The sequence below is a fragment of the Ictidomys tridecemlineatus genome, chromosome 2 (genome assembly GCF_052094955.1).
Source record: "Ictidomys tridecemlineatus isolate mIctTri1 chromosome 2, mIctTri1.hap1, whole genome shotgun sequence".
NCBI lineage: Eukaryota > Metazoa > Chordata > Mammalia > Rodentia > Sciuridae > Ictidomys > Ictidomys tridecemlineatus.
Genome location: NC_135478.1, coordinates 163,466,112 through 163,485,097, shown reverse-complemented (window position 1 = coordinate 163,485,097; position 18,986 = coordinate 163,466,112). Strand labels below are relative to the sequence as shown.

The following is an 18,986-nucleotide window of genomic DNA, read 5'->3' as shown; positions in this document are numbered from 1 at the left end:
CATTTGTCTCCCCACTTCCTTCCATACCTTTACTTTTCTGGTCATGCCAGTACTTACTTCCTCTTTCATTTTTATTGCCTGACAGCAATGTTATGCTTTATTCTAACACTTGATGTGTAAGGATTTCCCTAGCTTCCACAAGATATGATCACATGATGGGTTTTGTGATCAATGAGATTTTTGAACGGAAATATTTCTGTGAACTATGACTTTAAAAGGGTGCTTCTATTTGATGCCATCATCCTTTAGTTACAAACAATTTCCCAGCATTTAAATATTCTTTTATGCATAAAGCATATCTTTGAGAGAGACTATAATTTTTTGTATATATGGTTTTAGAAATCTTAATTACCAACGTCATTTTATGCAGACTCTTTGTTAAAAAAGATTTTAGTTGGGATAAAGAGAATGGGGTTGAAGAAAAGTACTAAAATAGTAAAGTAAGATGGAAAGACATAAGATAACAACTGTTTTAGGCCATAATTTCTTTATCTATAAAATATGTTCTTTGGGAATGAAAACTGAGTCTTTCATTTTTCATTTTGGGATATAGTAAGGAAAGGATAAAACAGAGATACCCAATACCCAGGTGCTAATCCTGGCCTTTCCAGTTATTGACTGGATGTAGTTGGAAAAACAAACATTTTATGCTTAACCACCCTGACAAGGTCATTTTAAGGGTCAAATATGTATGAAAGCATTATAAATTACGAAGTCCTTATTAGTCTAAGTCTAATTTATTAATATTAATTGCTCGATCCCCAAATTGCAAAGTGAGCCTTGTGTATAGGAGATGTACAGTGAATTATTTTAATTAAATATTTTTAAATTGCCAAGTGATGTGCTCTTAGGAATAAGCAATGCAAGAAAGGAAACAAATTAATATCTTCCCTTTATTTTTAGAGATAAGCAAAATTGAAAGTCCAATGCATAACTCTTTACAACTTTACTCTTTTCCTATCAATATGTAAATATAGAAAGGGTTAAATTTAGGTTTTACATTTTTTACTTACTCTAGGTCTTCCTTATTATTCTGTCATTTACACATATCTTTATTTTTCCCCACATTTGTTCTTCCATTCACATTTTACCAGTAACTATGTCAACTTTGTACATTTTGTGTTATCTTTTCAGATAAAAGCTTGAAAATATATCACATTTTTGGAAATACCTTCATGGTTTTTAAATGTTGGAAGTACCATAACTTATGCAACTATTCTATAGATGTACATTCTTGCTATTTCCAAGTTTCTGCCACAAAAAATATTATGAATAAAATTCCTTCTATAGCAAGGCCTTATTTTTATTAGATAAGACAAAAAATGTAGATAAAATGTGAATTTCTAACTATAAAAGATAATACGCGATTATTTGTTGAATTCACAGTCACGTTCTTTATGAAAGAAGAGGGATTTTTTAAAGTTTAGTTTAATTTATATATTGAATAAAAAGTCATCTGTATTGCATTTGTTTTATTTGTCATACTTTTATGTGCTAGTGTGCTATTTAGATTCTGCCCTTTTTATTCAGGGCTAATTAAGGAAATTATTGTTTTTATTTTATTTCTCCATTTACAGACATTATCAGCTATGATATCAATAATGTTTTGTTCAATGCTATTGTACCTCTGATGGATTTTATAAGTCTTAATATTTATTCTGTATTGTAATAAACAAAGATTTAATTTCACTGACGGAAAACATCTAGAGCAGTCTGTTCAATAAAACTTTCGATTATGAAGAAAATGTTCTATATTAGCATTGTCTTGTATGATAGTAATATGTAGCCTTGGCACCTCAAATGGAGATAATTTGCCTAAGAAACTAAAAGTTCAATGTATTTAATTTAAACAAATTTATGGTTAAATTTAAGTAGCTGGATGTGAAATGTGGTCAACGACTACCTTATGAAGAGTGTAGGTCTAAAGTACATTTATATGTTTTTGAGTGGTTCTCTGTTAAAAAAGGAGGGAGGTAATTCTGTTAAGATATATGGTTTTTAAACTTAAGGGTTTAAAATATAGCTAAATCGCTATTTTGCATGGACAGTGCATGCATGTTACTGAAGAACTAACTAGAGTGATGCAATACAATCAGCCAACTTGATCTATCTTGGCATGTCAAGTTAATTACTCTCTCTTGCAATTAGATTTAGTACTTCCATGCTCATCAGTCAAAAATGATAAAAAAAATTAGACTTTGTATTTAGATGCTCACTAGTAAAAAATGGTCTCCTTTACTGCAATTTAACTGCTCAACTATGAGAAAATGCTTCCATAATATTGGATGTCAGGCTGTTCAATTTTGTAGCTGTCTGTTAAAATACTTTAGAAGATAACATCTTTCCTTTGTATTTATTTAGGAAAAAGCAACATTATCTTTCATCTGTGTTCTGTCTTATGTGGCGTTTTTCAGTACAGGAATTTTTAAAAATACTATTGTTGCATTTTGAATTTTCTTACAATTAGCACTTGAAATGGTTCTCTCACATGCTCAACCTTCCCTGTCTGATTTGATATCAGATGGAATCCCATGAGGATTTGAAACAACTACTTAGAAGGAGGCTTATTTTTTTCTTTTCAATAAAAAAAGTCAAGAAAGTTCTGGCTGTGTCTGGCACTAATCTGGGCTTATTAGTGCCATCCCAATTTCTAAACCCTGCTAGTGTGATATGCAAATATTGAGGCCTTGAGTAGCAGAGAGTGTAATCCTATTATAGTCTCAAATTTTTCTGAGTCCTCAGAAATCCTGATTAGCCTTGGTAATCACCTGGCTCTTTTCTTGGATATTATTCACATCTCTGGTGGTTTCATATCCTTCCATGTGAGGAAATATGATTTTGGCCACAGCTGCTTCCAGGGATCTCTTCTGTCAAAGAAATAACACAGCATCATCTCTTTTACTTCAGTATGAGTTTAAGGTTTTTGTAATAAAATATTGACATATATATTTTGCTAAAATCCCTTAAATCAAAAATTGCCTGTTTGAAAAGTGAATCCACCTTAAAACTTGAATGTCTCCAATATTTGATCAATTCTAGTTATTGAACAGTACAAAATAAACATAAATAGATTCTTGTTTTAATCCCAATGTTAAGTAATGGAGTCATGGTAACTATTCAAATGTGTGCAAATATATCTAATATCTTATAGTGAAATGGGAACTGAAGCATACACAAAAGCCCACCTAAGTTTATTTCTCAGTGTTATAAAAGATAAAATTATGCATTTAGAGGCATATGTTGATGAGTTTGTCCATCATTTTCCTAATTTTGGATGAATTTTTTTTCATCTGCAAAACGCTGATTAATTATATGTACTTTTATACCAGCATAGCAATTTAAAAGGTGAGTTATGAGCCAGTGGGAGTCATATGCCTATAAGGGTATTCACACCTAAAAAATTGTACTTTCTTTAGTTTTAATTTTATTCTGCTTAAAAATTGTACTTTCTTTAGTTTTAATTTTATTCTGACAAATAATGGACACTATCTATGTAGTTGATTTACAAAATTACTTTATAAATTCAGAAAACCCAAAAGAATGGACAAAGGATTTTCAGATCAAAATTATCTGAATTTATTATCAAAACCCTGCATATAACTATGTATCATTTAATAATTACATGAGCATCAATTTATTCACTCTTGAGGTTGAAAGTAGTCATTTGGTTAGATCATTGAATTAGGTGACATTTGGTTAGACCATTGAATTAGGAGAGCCTGGTGTGCTCTAGGTGCTATTTCCCTTTTCTCTCCTCTTTCATTGAAAGTGTGGTTGAGAGCAAAGATTTTTTTAAAAAGGTGATTGATCTGCTTTCAAGGAATAATATAAGCTATTATCTAAACAAAAAATATAAAATCATTTATGGAAATATTTTAAAGCAGGAAATTAACTTTATTTAAAGCATGGGAATAAAGTGAACTTTGTAAACCTGAGAGCTCTTTCTTTGTTAAGGCTATCTGTGCTTCTATTTGTTGAATTTTATAAGAAATTCGAATTTCAAAATATCTACCTGATTTTTAAGAAAATTGGAGCAAATTCACAAACTTTATTGTAAAAGAAAAACTTTGTTGGGTTTTCTGCCATTGATGTTAAAAAAACAAATTCTTCCGTTAAATATAAACAAATCCTAAAATACAAATATTTTTGTTAAAAAACATTTAACAAATTTTGATAAATATAAGTAATCACAGAGCATCATTTGTTCAGGATACAAATATTTTAATAAATTCTTCTCTGTGTGTGTGTGTGTGTGAGTGTGTGTATTTTTTTTTTTTTTGGAAAAATGAAATTTCTAGAAATTTCTGTCCAAAAACTCTTGATCCTCAAAGAAATAAAAGGTTAGCATAGCTCTTTTCTGTTTTGAAGTGGCTACCATGATTTTCTATATCTTTTTTACAAACATTCAAATAAAATTAATGTGCATCTAATATTTTATAAATATAAAACTAAAAGGGAAGCTTTTATAATATTTCAACATGGCTTAGAGATATTTATTTTTAAGATAAACATAAATTCCTGTTAGACATTTTTTCAGAAAGCATAAAGATGTTCAATCAGGGCAAAGGAATGATATAATTATTATACCTTTTGAATATATTGTGTTAATATATTGTGGAAAATTCAGTGTGATTATAATATATTGAGACTGTTCCCATGAAGGATTAGGAATTCCTTCTCCTACTGCCCTAACGAATCATAAGATAGTAAAGGAAATATTTAGAGTGACAGTTACTAAGAGCCTGTCACCATGGTGTAAATGTTTTTGTCTCTTCAAAATGTATATGTTGGAAACTTACTGCTCCATGCAGTAGTGTTGGCAGGTGGGACCTTCTGGAAAGTGTTTAGGTCATGAGATCTCTGCTCTCATGAATGGATTAATGAGGCCATAAATGGGCTTTCAGGAATAAGCTCTTTTTCTTTTGTTTTTCTGTCATGTGAGGACTTGGTGTTCATCTTTCATGCCCCTCTGTCTTCCCCTATGTAATGACATGGCAAGAAGGCCCTCACCAGAGACACTGCCTTGATCTGACTTCCTACCTCCATAACTGTGACAGAATAAATTTCTGTTATTTATAAATTATTCAGACTCAAATATGTTCTTATAGCAGTACATAATAAACCAAGTCAGCTGTCTTTCAAAGAATCTGAGATAAAAGATTTACTCTGTCATTTATCTTAGAGACTTTTATCAGGTCACTATCTGAATCTTAGATTTGTCAGCTATAAAATGAATACATTTCCTATGTATAGGGTGGCTGATTTCCAACTGTATTTGAAAAGTCTCTAAGATTCTGTAGTGTCATTAGGTAACAAATGTTTTAACATGATGATATAAAAATGATATCAAACCCAGAGATTTTAGAGCAAATAACTTCCTTCCCCACCACTAAGTAATATCGTATCTTAAAATTTTTTGGTTCCTCTAAATATTTCATCTTGCTAAACTAACCCTTGATAATTTCCCAGTGAGAACTACTTTTACATGAAAGAGTCAACACATGCTGCTTGATCCTCAGGTATTGGATTGTCAGGTAACAGTTGTAGCTTGGAGAATACTTACCCATATATTATTTATCACAGAAGCTGTATTTTCTTATGTCTTATGTGAGTATTTCAGTATATAAGTTGTTTGTAGTTGTCTGTTAATTTGATCTCCTTCTTACATTCTCACATTCTCATGCTTGGAAGTTACTTGTAATAGGATCAGATATAAAATAATATTGGGATCATTTAAAATTTATTGTTAGCTATAAACTTTTCTAACTTAATGTGGTTTCCTCACCATGTAAATTTGGGGGAGTGGAGTATTGTAACTCCACATGAGCTTTACCTTTAGATTCAAATGAATCTGTTACATTTTGAATTTCATTCTAGTGTTTTCTGTCTCCTTGTCTTCTTTTAAGATGACACTTTGATCAAAGGTGGCAAAGCATGAAATTATGGCCAGATGTAAAAATGTCACATGCTATTTCAAAGTCCTCCTGCAGTTGGAAAATTTCCTGATTATCTGGACTCACCATGGGAATTAAAATTTAGTGTGCCTGACATTACAGCATGTTTTAACAAGAGCACAATTATATTCTTACCGTGTTACAATATAGAGTTGCCTAGTCAGAATTGTTAGACAAGCCCATAGAGGATAAGAGCTGTCACTAGGCATCAGCTTCCTCGGGAGAGTAAAATGAAGGCAATGGTTTTCTCTTTTTGAAAATCACTAATTGTATTTTATTTTAAAGTATGTGCTCATATGTCTGGAGCAAGCCCTGAGAATGTAAGAAAATCAGCCTATTTAAAAAATTATATGGTGAAATAAATTATTTTATATAAAAATCTGTTAGCTATTTTATCCTTTTAAAAAAATTCTAGGACATATGCAGCAACTGTCACAATCATGAAAAATTAGACATTTTGAAAATATGTCTGCAAAAAAATTACCAGCTTTATTTTTATGAAGAAGAAAAATGTTCTCTGTGAGCCTCATTTTTATTGAAAATATTGAGTGTGAACCTATTTCATATCAGGTTATTTGCTAGGTTCAGGAACATAAGACATACATAAATATAGTCCCTTCTTTCAAGAAACTCATAGGCTAGCAGAGGACAAAGAAATGCAAATAAAATTAATTTCCTAGTTAAAAAAAAGACAAGAAAATAAATAATTAACAACTCAGAAAAGATAAGGATGTCTCCTCACACTAGTTCAAACCAAGAACTTCAGTATTTAACAACTGAAGAAAACTCTTCTGTAATAAAATAATAACCTATTAGAATCTCATGCTAAAAAGGTGAATGTGTACTAATTCACCTATTTATAATAATTTCTGATTAATTTATGTCTTCTAAATTCAGGAATCAGTTAAATTCACTAATCATGTTTGACTTTGTCAACAATAACCAAAATGATTTTTTTAAATAAACTCTAATTTTATTGATGATTGGAGTTTATATGTAAAGGGAGAAAAATAACAATTCTAACATAACCATAAAAGGTAAAATAATGGGAATCCTGGGAAGAAAAAGGAGCTTTGGTTGAAATGTCTCAGTGGCTCCCTTGGTACAGTGGTGTCTAACCTCCTGTCCTGTGAGGACAGCTTGGCATTTGTCTGCAGCAAAGATTAAGCATCAGAGGACTGGGGTTGTTCAGTGGGGTTGTTCAGTGGTGGAGCGCTTGCCTAGCACATGTGAGGCACCAGGTTCACTAGAATGAGTGAGGCACTGGGTTGGATCCTCAGCACCACATAAAAAATAAATAAATAAATAATGATTTTAAAAAAAATATATGTTCAGTAGAAGACTCATGTGGATAAAGTCATGGTGATATTTATTTTTCTTTATAATTTTAGAACCATAAGGAGAAGTTTTCATTTCTGTGGCAGTAAGCATAGTTCAGTCCCTATTAAAAAAATCTGGCAATATCATTAACTTTACTTGTTTTGTTTCGACTTATGGATTTATTCGTTTTTATAATTAGAGAAATATCAAATATTCCAAAGTCTACCTTTTTTTTCTTTGATGTCTCTTTCCTTTAATTGGCTCTGAATTGGATAATTTGGGGAATCCTATGCCATGTTTTTAAGAAATGTTTAGTCTTTTAAAGGAAACCAAATTAGTATGGACTGTCAGATTATGTGAAGTTTTCATAAAGAAATTTGTTTCCTAGATCTTGCCGTAGAACACAGGGAAGTGAAAAAGAAGTTAAAATTGTTGGGAATATACTCTTTTGAGTGAAGCAGGGAAACCTCACATTTGGTCAATATGTCCTCTCCCTAACCTCTGCCCACCCATCTTGGTAAATTTGCTATACCAAAAAAATTAAAAAAAAAAAAAAAGATAAGAAAGAAACATTTTAACCCAAAGAAGTAGTTCTTTACATCTAAGGAACTAGTATTTTGGATAAATAAATCAATTAGAAGTGAGTCTTTGATGTTTATGTTGTAGACTTCTGAAACCTGAAGTGAGGGGGCATTGACCATGGTCGATGCTCTACTTAGGTTTTGAAAGGACATTTTGAGACTTACTCAGCTTGACTCCCATTCTTGAACCCCACAATGCTCCACCTGCCCAAAAGTTAAAGTCTTAGACAGACTCATATATGCAATTTACATGTAAGAAGCCATTATTTGCATATAAGAAGACATTGGGTTCACAACCATTGTGGTTGAGATCTATCTTGGGGAAGAATATTTGAAATGTGGGCATAATCTGTTTAGTGTAGGGATGAGAGATTCATTGGACAGTTTGCAGACACTAGTTTTTCTTTACTTGTTCATTCACCACCATCAAAATAAGCTCTACTTTAAAATTCTGAATGGTAAAAATGATGAGTTTTTCTCTTGATTATGGGGGCATCTGGTAGGCTTTATTATCAGGGCTGATTTTATTGATTTGGCTGATTAGGTGTTCCTTTCTCTTGATAAATCTTTCTCTTGATAAATAGTAGGCAGAGCAAGGACTTCTAATATTGTGCAGAGAGAAAATAGGATAAAGTTATTACATCTGCTGATCTTAGAATAAACACTGAACCATCCCTACACTTAGATAATCTAAAACATATTTAAGTTTGGTTAGGCCAAACTTCCTAGGTGTGAACTTATTTCATGTATACTATATGGCAAAGCAGGTGGTTTCTTTCATTCTGGAAAATATTATGATATCTACCAAAGCACATATGGTACATATAGTAACATGTTTTTATACTTACTGTGGAACCAGATAAAATAAACATTTTAGGAAAACAACTAAAACCATAATTTAAGGATTAATTCTACTAAAAAATTCCCTCATTTTCTGCATATATTCAAATATCACCAAAACAAATACAAGGTAAGAGATTACTTGAATCTAATGTAATACAACAATTATATGAAACAGTTATCTTCCAGATAATGTTCTTAGAATTAGCACAAAAAACAAATGAAGATAGACTAAAAACATAGTCAACCAATACATAATTTTATTAGTAATGATATGAAATCCTTTAATCTCTAGATTCTGACTGGGAGTTGCTTTTAATTCTATAATAACTAATACTAATTCTCAATCAACAGCATACATGCTATGTGAGATGGGAAATATCTTTTTGTGTATAAGCCCAAATGTTTTATTCCCATATTTCTGCTATTTTTTTGTGATTAAAAAGGCAATGTGCTATGTTAATGTCCTTAAGTTTTTGCTCCTAAGTCTTAAAAGATTAGATTAAGGCATTGGTGCTAGAAAAAAAAAGCTAGATTTAGGTCAACTATCTCCTATTTTCAATGAATGAAAATATCCCAATTTATTATTTTTCAAGTTTTAAAAAAAAAGTTGTACTATTTGGGCTATTTTATGAGTAGACAACAATACAATTGATAAAATAATAAAAATAACATAAAACATTAAAGACACCCAAATAATTTTCATAAGTTAAAGAAAAAATATAGTGTTACAAATAAGAATATTTATAAAGTAGTGTTAAAATAGAAAAAACAAAAGAAATGCTATCTCCATTGACTATGCATATTTGTTTTTCTTTACTAATTTGTGAAAACTGTGGAACACTTAGATTGATTGGAATGAAAATTGGTCATACTACACAACAATAAACATTTCAGAAACATATTTAATAAGTAATTGACAAGAAATGGTAAAACCACTATATAACAGAACTTTAATAAAAATGACTTTTAATCTTTTTCTGAAATTTTAATTAAAGGGGCCATTTTTTTTTCTGAAAGCTACTCTGTAATAAGAGGAGCATAAACTCCTTGGAAAAATGATTGACAACAGGATCAGAATAAGAAAAGTACTGAATGAACTCAGATCATATTGTGATTCTACAATGTAAGGAAGTGTTCAAAAAGAATGAGAGCTTATCACTAGAACACAGGTGCTAATCCAATGAAGTTTTCAATGACCAAATCTACAAAAAAATTAGACAAAACTCATGATGATTTTTTTGTTTGTTAATCCATAAAATAAAATAAATAACCTTGAGTTTATTCTGAAAAATACAAAAATTTTAAAAGTATTTCTATGTGTGAAACAAATGGCTCTTTATCATGGAAAAATTACAATAAAACATGCAAAAGGGAAAGGCAAAACCTCTATTAAGTAACCACTATGGTAATAATTATTGCAGATAGATGAGTACTGAAATTAGTGAGTAAAATTTTACAGAGAAACAGGATATTAGTGTAGTCTTGAAGTACCTTCCCCAAGCTACTCATTATTGCAATGGGAAGTAACCTTATGGTGAACAAACTTAGTAGTCAACACCTAGAGCTAGTGGGCAAGTTCAGCATCATTGGTAACCCGGGGATAAAATGCAGTGAAAGCACATCATTTTCTGTGGGAGTCAGGGGGTTGGGTAATCTGGACAAAAGCAAAAAACTACATTTAGATAATAAAAATATAATTTAAATAACCAAATATGTAGATAAATTTAAAAATAAATTACAAACACTCTTTCAGAGTTTCTAAATCACTGAAGACAATTATAGACAGAACTATGACAGATTCAGGAAACCAAGGAGAAATAATGTGTGCAACCTGAAAGCCTGGGTAGAAAGCCCTGGAAAGAGATTATTAGGGATAAAACATAAAAACTGAAAGTCTGTTTAATCAAAAGTATTGAAACAGCACAGACTCCCTAGTGTTGACAATCACACCATCATCATATAGGATGTCCACCTCTGGGGGAGGTGAATGAGGTAACACTATGCAATTTTGTAATTTTTCTGTGAATCTAAAATTGGTAGAAAATAAAATTCTAACATGCTTCTTATATCCCAATAATGAAATGAAACATCAGAGAAAAAAGCCAAGAGATTCAATAGTACAAAAATTCAGAAAGAATAAATAGGAGACATTAAAATGCAACAATCTGTAGACAGCAATCAGTGATGCTTATCACATGCATGAAAGAAGGGTAAAAGTAAAGAAGAGACTTAGATTTGGAAATGTGTGATTCTTAAGGATGCAGGAAAGAAGTTTTGAAAATGATACCCATAAAATTTACTCACTTCAAACTGTGAGTTATTTAAGTACATATCTAGTTACTGAAGCTCTGTATATATGCTTATTTCATTTTCATTGTCATTTAGATTTAAAAAGTACATTTTTGGAGTAAGACAAAATTATATATATATTTCCACAGGGGAAAATGTGCCAGAATAACTAAATAATTTTGAAACTTTTATTGAGGTATAGTACACACATTATAAAATTTACGCTTTGTTAAATGTGCAGTTCAATGATTTTTTGTGTGTGTGAATTTGCAAAGTTGAACCTTCATTACAACTACTACATTTTAGAACACGTTCAATGCCACAAAAAGTTCCTTTGTGCCATACAACTTGCTATAGTTCTAGGCAACTGCTGGTCTGCATTCTAGCTCTAAAGACTTGACTTTTCTGAAAATATCAACAGAATCATACAACATGTGGTCTGTGTCTAGCCTCTTTCAGTTAGTAGGCTTGTGAAATTTATCCATGTTGTTACAAGTATCAGGAGTTTATTCATTTTTTCTTATCATTGGATAATATTCCATTGTATAGATATATAGTACATTTTATCTGTTCTCCTGTTGTCAGATAATTGAATTGTTTCCACTCTGAGGCTACAATGAAGAATACTGTAAGACCATTTTGCAGGATAATTTGGCACACAATCTGTATGATTTAATTTCTTTACTTATCATTTGTTTTATTTATTTATTTTTTCTTAAATATTCTTTCCAATCTTCCTGCTCCCTCCCTTCCTCTCTGTATCCTTTCTTTTTCTCTTCTTTTCCGTTGATGCTCTTGGTAGAACTTAATGATCAATGTTGAACTAAAATACTAATGGGACATCTCGCTCTTCCCCATCAGTCTTAAGAGGAAAACATTTCTCCATTCAACATTAAGTAAGCTTTTAGCTGTAGGTTTTGCATATATGACTTTTATTGGGTTGAAGAAGTTTTCTTTCATCTCCTATATATTGAGAATTCCATTTTTTGTTTTGAATGGCTGTTGAATTTTGTCACTCAGTACATTTGTGGTATTGAGTTGATCATGTCTTTTATTCCTTAGCCTTTTAAATGGTATATTATTTGATTTGAGGATGTTAAATCAATCTTGAATTCCAGAAATAAACCCCTTTAGAACATGACCTATTATCTTTTATATGTATGTGTGTGTGTGTTTATATTTTTATATACATATTTTATATTTGTATGTAGACATATATATTTTTTATGTATGTGTGTATATACACATATATGTATATTTATGTATGTATATATTTATTTACCTATTCACTTGTTTACCTAGTATTTTGTAAGTATTTTTTATAGCTACATTCTTGAGTGATAGTGATCTGTGATTTTTAATGCTTATGTCTTTGGTTGATTGACTTTGACATCAGGGTAATAATGTCCTTATAGAATTATTTCTAAAGTGTTCTTTTTGGAAATTTTCTAAAACTATTTGGGTAAAATTGATACTATTTTTCTTTAAATATTTGATTGAATTTTCTAGTGGAGCTATTTGGGCTTGAGTTTTTCTTTATGGGGGAAATATTTAACTCCTCATTCATTTTGTTACTTTATATTCAGGTTATCTATTTTTTTTGCATCAATTATGGTAAGATGTATTTCACAGAGTTTGTCCATTTCATGTTTAATAAACACAAGATAAAATGGACAAATTCCTTAAAATTCCTAATATTCATTTCCAATCCTTTAATTTCTCAGGAAGCATTAGTGTCATGATATCTCTTCTTTCATTCCTGATTTACATAGTTTTCATCTTCAGTTTTTGGTTGACATGAGGACTGTTCAAAGCAGATATGAACAGTAATTAAAACATTTAATACAAATCTTAATCAGGAACTATTACAATAGGGAAAAGGTGTCCTCAGGACAGTCCTGAGTTCAGTTCTGAATACAATATGGACAAGAGAGAATTTCTAGCCAAAGAGCCAGATAAAGGTCAGTGGGAGGAAAAACTGAGAGAAAATACAGTAACAATGGAATTCCAGAAAAAACAAACAAACAAACAACAACAACAAAAAAAAAACCCACCTTAGCAGTATGCTTGCTGAAGACACAGGAGGATGATCAGATATCACCTGTGGACAATGTGGAATGAGAGAATTGATCAGATACTGGAGGTGTTATGTAACAAGGGTTGAATATTCTGTCTTAACCAGTTGAACAGTCTCTTCCTTTTAGAAATCACTACCTCCTGATTAAAGTTTTAACCTTACCCACATTTAATATAATTATTAAATGTATAAGGTTAGATTAACCAGACTCAGCCATTTTGCTATTTATATTCTTTATGTGTCACATCTATTTGGTCTGTTTTTTTCTTTACTATCTTGTTTTGTGATTATTAAATATTTTTCATTGTACTATTCTTATTCCTCTGTTGTTCTCTTAGCAATTTGTTTTTGTTGTCTTCAATCCATTTGAGTTATTACTTAAAAATGCCTGACACTGGGTAATTTATAAAGCAAAGAAAATTATTTTTCACAGTTTTGGAGGCTGCAAAGTCTATGAGCATGGTATTGACATCTGGCAAGGGCTTCTGTACCAAGTCAAAACAGCAGAAAGGCACATGTGCTGCACAAAAGGCAAGAAAGAGAGGGCTGAACTTGTTTTTATTATGACTCACTCTCACAATAATTAATCCATTTCAAATGTAATGACATTAATCCTACAAAGGACAGTTCTTTCAGAGCCTAATTATCTCCAATGACTCATCTTCTAAATACTGTTACAATTGCAATTAAATCAACATGAATGTCTTCTTTGGAAGAGATAGTCAAACTATAGTAGCCTACCCCCCAAAACTCATATCCTTTCATATAGTAAAGTCTTAATACATAAATAGGACCAGCTTCAACTCCAAAATACAACTGGAGTAGAATCATGTATGGGTAAAACTCAAGATCCAACTCATCCTGAGCCCAATTCTATTCCAGTCATGAGCCTGTGAAATCAAAACAAGATGTCCACTTCTAAGATACAATGGTGAGCCACATATAGAATACATATTCCCACTCAAAAAGGGGGACATAGGCAAGAAGAAAGGGAGTAATTGAATCCAAGTAAATCTAAAACCCATATAAAGTCAACAGTAAAAACAAAGTCTGGGGGATACAGAATTATCTTCCTTGAATGTAAATCCCCCTTCATGGATATATTGGGAGAGAGGAATGTCGTGCTAGATTGCAGACAGCAAAGTTTCAAGGTATCCTGGCAATCAGTCTGTGAAGGGTGCCCTGGGCCTATTATCAGAACCATTCTACCCTCATAAATCTCTAGGCATCTGATGAAAACTTGAAGTTTAGAAAACTTGAAGTTTAGAAAAAGCCTACTTCCTAAAAGACCTCTGAAATAACCTTGGGGACTTTCTCCCATTGTCTTAATGAATAGCTCCTGGCTGCCTTCTAGGCATGCTTACCTCTTTAGCAAAGGTCACTTGATTGCACCTTTTGTTTTCTCTCCCAAATAATTTTTTTTTATTATTTACATGACCATATTGCAAAATCCAATATTTTCTACTCTGTTTTTTTTTAGTTATAAATTATGTCTTCAATAATCTGCAGGTCCTTACTCATTTCACTATAAGGAGTTAAAAGTAGACACATAGCATTCTGAATGTTTTGCTTCTTATATATTTCATTTACCAAATATGCCAGATCATTGCTTATAGGTTCTCCATTCCACAATGTCCAAAAACATGGACACAGTTTCACCAAGTTCCTTTTGACTATCTAACAAGGATGACCTTGGCTTCATTTTTTCCTCACTTACACCTGAGACCTCAGGATGGCCATTACTGTTCAAATTTCTACCAGTATTCTGATCATGACCAATTAAATAATTTCTAAATTTCAACTTTTCCTTCTCTTATTCCAGTCCCTCAGCAGAATCACCATTAGTGTTCTTTTTGTAACAATCCAGGCTTTTTCTAAACTTCAAGTTCATCCAATTTCAACCTGCTATTCAGTTTCAAAGCTATTTCCATGTGTTTACATATTTGTTTTAGCAACAATCCCACTTCTTAGGATCAACTTTGTCTTGTGTTGCTGCAACAGATTACCTGAGATTGCATAATTTATAATGCAATATGTCAAGATTGAGCAGATACACCTGGTAAAGGCCTTATTGATGCTATATAACATGGCAGAGGGTATCATATAAAGTGTCAAATCAAGTCTCCCTTTCCTATAATACTACTAATGTCACCTTGAAGTTCCAGCCTCATGACCTCATCTAACCCTAATTCCCTCCCAAAAGCCCCACCTCCAAGTACAATCAACATATAAATTTGGAGGTTAAGTTTCATGTTAACTTTTGGGGGACACATTGAAACCACAGCAGCTATTTTTGTAATTGTCAGCATAGGGATTACTATATGAATCTTAACTTATTACAATCAATTTCAGATTAATAATGATAACTCATTATTCTGGAAAGAGCAACATTTTTCTAGCATGATTTCATTTTTATTCCTGTTTTCATGTTATTTCCATCTATTTTATATATAATAAAATAATATACTGTTCTAATTCCTTATTATTACAATATTTTCTTCATTTAAGAGAAAAATACACATTTGTGATTGTTATATACATCTCTATTTTGCCATTTCTAGCACTTTGTTTTTTTCCTGCAGATTTCATCTGGTGTCATGTCCTTTAATATATTTTGAGGCCTTTCTGCTATCAATATATTCACTTAATATTGGTTTATCTCTGAATATTTTTATTTTCCTTCATTTTTTCATGGGCACTTTTGTTCTGAGTTGACAGTTTCTTTGTTTTGCTTTGTTTTCAGCACCATGGAATAGGCACCTCACCACCGTCTGGATCCCATTGTTTCTGAAGAGACTTCAGCCATTCATCATGTTATTAATCATATTGTTGTTTCCTTGGCCATGATTAGTCATTTTTCTGCTGGTGCTGTCAAGTTGTTTTCTTTGTCTCATACAAGTTTAACTATGAGGTGCCTAGACGGTTAGATATAGATCTATTTTTGTCTCATGTGACGTTTCTGAGCTTCTTGACACTCCATAAATTAATTTTTAATCAAATTTGAAAACTTAAAGTAATTATATCTTCAAAAAGCTTCCCTTTCCCCTTTTTCTGTAATCCCTATTACATACATGTTGGTAAGGTTGATGTTACCCCATAGATTTTTAAGATTCTATTTCTTCATAATTTTCTTCTTTATATTCAGACTGGATAAATTAATTTGATTCATATTCAAGTTTTCTTTTCTTCTGCGATCTAAGCCATGCCATTGAGCAAACCTATTTTTGTTTTGTTTTTAATACTTTTCAGCACTTAAACCTCCATTTATTCTCTTTAAAGAGTTTCTATTTCATTATTAAAACTTCTTTTTGTTGACACATTGACCACATATATTCTTCTGGTTCTTTAATCGTGGTTTCTTTTAAATCTTCAAGCATTTATCATTTCTGCTCCAAAGTGGTTATTAAAAAGAGCATATATACTCACTCTGGGACAGCTTCTGTTAACTTTATTTCTTGAGGGGTACATTTTTTTTCTTATATGTCACATGAGTTTTCTCTCTTTTTATTTATTTATTTGTTTGTTTGTTAAACATTACACTTGTTAACACATCATGTTTACTCTGGATTCTAAAGCAGTCAAGGTCTCTGCTCATATGTGTTCATTTGTTTGAGTTGTTTCAGTCTTTCTTCCTGGGGGTTACTACTACATCTATATACCCCAGTGGTCCCAGTGGTCAGTGAGAGGCTCTGTGTGAGCCTATGGGATTTTCACCCTCTGAAGATGGATCTGTGTTTAGTTGGGGAGCCCATTTAAAGCCAAGGTAGTTTTCAAGTCTCTTTTGGCATTTGCTTTCCACTGTATCCCCTTGGAACTCCCCTGCATGTGAATGTATCTTGCTTGTCACTAGGGATGAATTCAGATTTATCTTACTCTTGTACTACTTTTTCCTGTCTCAGATTTTCTTGTAAAATACATGACAGGTCCACTACTCTCCCCAGCTGGGACTGCCATCCAAGGCCAGCTGAATTAAAGACTATCCCCGCTCATTGCATTTTGAGCTTGTTACTTTAACTGACCAAGTGGCTTGTGCTTCAATCCTTTGTTGCAGGTCAGGGTAGCACACACTGTGTAGTGAAGCTCCTCTGTTACCTGGCCAGCACCATGCTGACCACATAGGGGCTGAGCATGAGAGCAAGCCCAGGCACAAAGACTGCTGCCTCAAAAGGGCTTTGATTTGAGGTTTTGGCAGCTTTTTATGAGAAATAACTTTTCAGTTTTTGTTTCCTGTTAGTACTTTCCAGAGTTCTGTTTGCCAATTTTGCACAACTTCATAGTTTCTTCTCCCCACCCAAGGGAGGATGTGTTTGCCAGCCTCTTCATTTTGTAACAGTCACATACACTTTTGAAAAAAAAAATTAGTGGAAACTTGCTATAGTAATTTATTTGCATCTTACGATAAGGGTGCTATAATCAAAACAGTATGAAGCTGGAGCAAATATAATTTACAAGTCTATAAATACAACTACATAAAAGGAGCTGATAAAATATGGGGAAAGGCAACAATGTTGCTTGAAATGAATGAGAAAAGATTAGTTCACTTAATAAATGGTAGTAATGTAATATTCTGTTCATCTGGAAAAAAATAAAGTAGGTTCATCAAAAATAAATTATTCCATAAAACAATAAATTTAAACACAAAGCTTTAAATATTATTAGTTTATAAATCTATTATTAAAAGAAAATTTTATAATTTGGGGATAAGTGAGATTTAAAAAAAAAAAACTTGGGGTGGGGATGTGGCTCAAGCGGTAACATGCTTGCCTGGCATGTGTGCGGCGCTGGGTTCGATCCTCATCACCACATAAAATAAAAAATAAAGATGTTGGTCCACCGATAAAAAAAATTCTCTCATTCCTCTCTCTCTCTCTCTCTCTCTCTCTCCTCTCTCTCTCTCTCTCTCTCTCAAAAAAAAAGAAAAAAAAGAAAAAAAAGAAAACTATAAACTCAGGAGCTCTGAATAAGAACAAAATGCTTGAAAAAAATCATATAAAGTGAGAAGTTAAATGATACTGAGAAAAATTATAATAAATATAGAACCAAAATTTGATGCTATCCAGAATGTATGTATCCAAGGCCAGAAAGTCAATAAGAAAAAAAGCATCAAGGAAAAATTGGTAAAAGAGATGATGGCGGACATGGAGGCATTGGTGAAATAACTTTTTTGGTCTGTTTGCAGGAGAGAACCTGTAGCTGAAGACGCATTCTGGATGCACCTCTGCTTCTGCACACCTCTTCACTGTGCAGGCAGTAACTGAAGAAGGCAGTGTTACAGGGATTACCATCTCTGCCCAGGCCAGGACCAACTCTGACATTGTCTCTCCCCACTGGAATGGCGGAGGTTTTCTCTGAGCTGTTCTTCCTACAGTAGCCTCTTTCCTTTCACCTTTACTTTCACAGGCCTTCCACAGCCATGCTGCTCCTAAAGTTCCTCACCTGTGCTTACTCCCTTGCCTCTCTAGCTTGTGTAAATTACCACCAATGCATCTTTTTTCTTTCAAATCTTTCTCATATTTCTTGTCATTGTTCCTAAAATAAAGTTTTAAGAACTTTGATCTTCAGAACCTAGAATTATGACCAAAACAAACAAACAAACAAACAAACAAACACCTTCAAAGACTCTTTAAACACAATGGATTATTAACACAGCAAAATGTCTTCCATTAAAAGAAATCTTGGAACATAGGTCTTGGATTATATGGTTGTATGCAGTCAAGAAACTGATGTGGTGAATTAACACTTGGGAAATCTGCTGTTCTAATGGTAGAACTGCACACTCATCCATAAAAATATAAAAGAAAACCACACTACAATATGTCACAATCATCTATGTGAAAGAAACACAACTGGTGAAGTGTTGGACACAATATACAGTCATGTGAATAAGCCATGAGACTCTTACTACAGAATGTTTGCATGTTT

General features: G+C 32.2%; 1 long non-coding RNA gene across 1 annotated transcript in view; it reads left to right on the top strand.

Moving 5' to 3' along the window:
• LOC144375389 (uncharacterized) overlaps window positions 1-18,619 on the top strand; it is a 110,998-nt gene extending 92,379 nt beyond the window's left edge. The window contains exon 3 of the long non-coding RNA XR_013435125.1: window positions 18,244-18,619. This is a non-coding gene — a long non-coding RNA (uncharacterized LOC144375389). The remainder of the gene's footprint in view (window positions 1-18,243) is intronic.
• The last annotated feature ends 367 nt before the right edge of the window (window positions 18,620-18,986 follow it).